This window comes from Amblyomma maculatum, chromosome 1 (assembly GCF_055883805.1).
Source record: "Amblyomma maculatum isolate TAMU_Amacu chromosome 1, ASM5588380v1, whole genome shotgun sequence".
NCBI classification, from domain to species: Eukaryota; Metazoa; Arthropoda; class Arachnida; order Ixodida; family Ixodidae; genus Amblyomma; species Amblyomma maculatum.
This window is the reverse complement of record NC_139344.1, coordinates 260,097,268-260,100,963: the sequence shown is the minus strand read 5'-3', so window position 1 is coordinate 260,100,963 and position 3,696 is coordinate 260,097,268. Positions and strand designations below refer to the sequence as shown.

Genomic DNA, 3,696 nt, shown 5'->3' with positions numbered 1-3,696 from the left:
CACAACTCGCATTCGCAATCAGCCGCTGTGAATACAAATAAAAGCGCTAGGCATAAATAAAAAATGCAGCTCCAATCCAAATCAGTAGCTGTCAACGTGAAGTGGAAATCTTCATCAGGAAGTAGATTAAAATAATTTGGCGTGACCGCGGCGAAGTTTAGCTATGCAATATGGTACATCACGGATCGAGGAGTGCTACACAGATCACTTGCGTAGCAGCTCACTGCGCTTACATACACAGCGAAAAAACGGGCTTGAGGAACAGTTTACAAAGGTAAAACATCTACGCATGCTCCAACAAAGAAACAGGCCTACGCATTACAACATATATATGACTGCCTCGTGTACATATGTTACCTGCGCACCCGCGCCCGCACTAAAACAGTACCAAGATCCCATCACGCGTCGTAAAAAGGCCAAACTCGAGATATTCGCAACCTTTGATCCGGTAGACCGCTCTGGCGTAAAGGTGAATAAGTTTCAGCTTAGCCGTGACGAAGTATTTGCCGCATATTCGATGAGCAGGCGTCGGTATCCAGCCCTGGCGCTTCACCGCGGCGGCCCACCACTGTTTACGGCGACCATTGTCGGCAAGAAACCTATGCAAGCTTACTAAACTTCCTCTTGTGTGTCTTTCAACACATGTCATAGCGACGCGATTAGTCGGCATGGTGCTCTGCATTCCCCGGCAGCAGCAAGCCATCACACAATCACGGTAGGCAAAGCGACTGAAGCGTGTTTTTGCCTACCACGCGAAAGTCACTAACGACGACAGCGCCACCGCATTTTCGTGACGTAGCCGGAGTGAAGGAGGTCTATTAGCCCCGAGAGCGAACACTGGCGCCGCTGCGATCGCCGCAGTCTGACGTCACGGCAAGGACTCCGCCAGCCGGGCTGCTGCTCCTCCCGGCCGATACCGGCTCGTTTCGTTCATTTTCGCCCGCGAATAATCATGGTGACTTATTGTTCAGTGCGCAGTGAAAATCACGGAAGAAAGCCGGTGTAAGCTTCCACTTTACCCAAAGTTGTTCAAATTGAAGGAGGTTAGATTGATAAAGAACGGGGAAGCAACCGTCGGCATTGCCACTATATGTGCAGTAAGCACTTCAAAAAGGAAGGCTGTGTAGCCGGTGTACAAGATACTAGGTGAGCTGTACGTGTAGCGACGCTTTTGCGGGCTGTTTGTCAACTAGTCTATTTTTTTTTAATTATCAGTGTACAAGAACAAAGCTATTGCCAGACGCTGTTCCATCCGTCAACCTTCCCGTGCGTCCTAGCGATGCAAGGCGTTCGCTCCCGGGATCGACGAAGCGGCGGCGTAAGTAAATCAGCCATTGCTCAAACTTTCGTGTCCTCGATCTTTGTGTCAGTGGGTGCTCAGATATTTTGCTCAGTAGCGGAATGTCCAAGCTGAATCAACTGGGACCCTGCTTAAGTTTTTGTTTAATATGTATCTCACGGCAGTGGTGTTCCCGTGTTCATTCATGCCGCGAAATTTGACACAGTCCGCACAGCTGTGCTGGTCTTTTTGTTTGAATGCTGATATTTTCCAAATTTTCCAAGACCCGGGCCCAGATTCAATGCAATGCGTCCCTAAAAACAGCACTTAAGGGTTATGATGGGAATGTTTCTTTTTTTTTTCCGGGCTCCGTGAAGCCCTGCCTTAGCTACATCTCAGACTTGTGTGCTATGCAACAAGCGTGGCTTTAAAGTGTACGTGATGTGCAGCTGCTGTGCGCTTTTCTGAAATAATGCCCAAACTTCGTTAAGGCCTTGTTTCAGCGTTTTTTGAGGTTGTAGCCTGAATCACTCTATCTGATTCCAGGTGAAAGAGGCGTTCCCGCAAAGTCGTACCAGTTCTGCGCAAACGCAGAGGCTTTGACAACACACAAGAATGGGGACAGTAGTGAAAATTCGAGCACCGTTTCCATGGGCGATGCTGCACAACTAGAAAAGGAGGTGGAAGTTATAGATTGAGACGGTATGTTTACCTATGGATACGCTATGCGGCCACTGTTCCTTTGTGATGATTCACATTGACGTGAATGATTTTTATCAAGCATTCAGGAAAAAGAAAAACATTTATATATCCCGTACTTTCTTTAGTTCTGACCATGAAACTGAAATACATGAATAAGCTAGAATCGTGATAAATTATCGGCTTTTGCTTCCTCACCACTACTGCTGATCAAAACAAACAATTAATACCTTAAACAATCTCTATATTACTGCAGTAAATTCGAGTGGAGAGCTTGTTACAACATGAAAATGAAGTGAGGAAACCACAAGTCATCCGTAGATACACGAGGAATATTCCTTTATCTAGCCACGTCACCAAATGCACATGAAAATACTGCATTTCAACCTTATCACTCTCAGCATAATGCTACCCTAAGAACAGAGAAGGACTGGCCTGTTTAAACAAGACCCATTTTTCATCCTCTTCACATATGGATTCAATGAGCTGTTTGTAGTATTAAACAAAACGAAAAAGTTTTCAATGCGTGACGGAAATTTAGTGATATCTCTGTATCTGTAAAGAGTGCATGGTTTAAATGGCATAATTCTGTCGTTATTTTTTTTTCTCAAGGACCAGCACACAGCGCTAACCAACGCACAGGAAGTTCTGAAGGTATGTAATACAGTTTTATACACTGTTTGCCTGTTTCACCTGCAGCTGATTTTTTTTTTTTTTTTTGACAGAGCTTGCGCTTTTTTCTTTTCAGGGGTTACCGTGAAGGTTCAGAAGCTTTTCAAGGATGCTAGGATTCAGCTCAGCGCGAATGACATCTTCAAGCAAAAACAGCTAATAACGGTTGCAAAAATCATTGATGAAAGTGGTTTCTCTGCTTCACTAAGGCAGCGACGTGTTTCGCATGCTTTGTTCGCATAGGAATTTATGCTCCTCAGTGAAAGGGAGACTGGAAAGAAATTTGCGAATTAGCAGTGCCCCCAAGACATCCCATGCGCGCACGGCTGCGGCGCAATAGGCAGAGACGAACGGAATGACGGAAATGTTTACGACACGGTTAATAACTCATATTTCTGGCAATCAAAATGCACGTTCCTCTTGGCAAATCATGCGTAATTGCTTCTCAAAAATGCTCGACAAGTAAGATAATTCTAATAAAGTTTTAACCAGTAGCCTCTTTTAAATAAAAATCCGTGCACAAATTTCACAGCGCGCAGTCCATAACGCGCGCTCTAAGCAACGTCCACAGCAAAACGGTACAAATTTATCGCGTCGCAGGCATATAGACCTATCTTCATGGTTGGATAACATTCGTAATACAATCATGAAGAAGTGACTCCACGCACATCATCAGTTTCAAGGGACGACGCACGAAAGGCTCCTGCCACGACGACGGCACCAGCTGCGCCCGTCGCGGCGAGCGCTCGGGCACACGCGAGACTTGCGCTCACCGCGACGAGCCCATGTTTCGTGTTTTGAAAGCAAGAGAAATCATGATTAAACACTTTCTTTTTTTCCTGACACCCAATCGGTGCTGTCTGCGTTGTTCATAACGCTGTTGTTATGAGAACAATCGAGGCCGCAGACTCGAAGCTACGCGGCAACCCGGAGAAGCCAGAGCGATCGGCGCAGGCAGTCCTTGCCGTGACGTCACGTCGGGCTGACCGCCAGAGGGCGCCACTCAAACTTCTCGGGGCTAATAGACAAGCGTCAGCCCCTGACGT

General features: G+C 46.4%; 1 long non-coding RNA gene across 1 annotated transcript; it reads left to right on the top strand.

Annotated features, from left to right (window-relative positions):
• The first annotated feature begins 895 nt into the window (after positions 1-895).
• LOC146206356 (uncharacterized) lies at positions 896-1,919 on the top strand. The gene is made up of 3 exons (XR_014703259.1): positions 896-1,146; positions 1,216-1,318; positions 1,826-1,919. It is a non-coding gene; the product is annotated as an uncharacterized LOC146206356 (long non-coding RNA).
• The last annotated feature ends 1,777 nt before the right edge of the window (positions 1,920-3,696 follow it).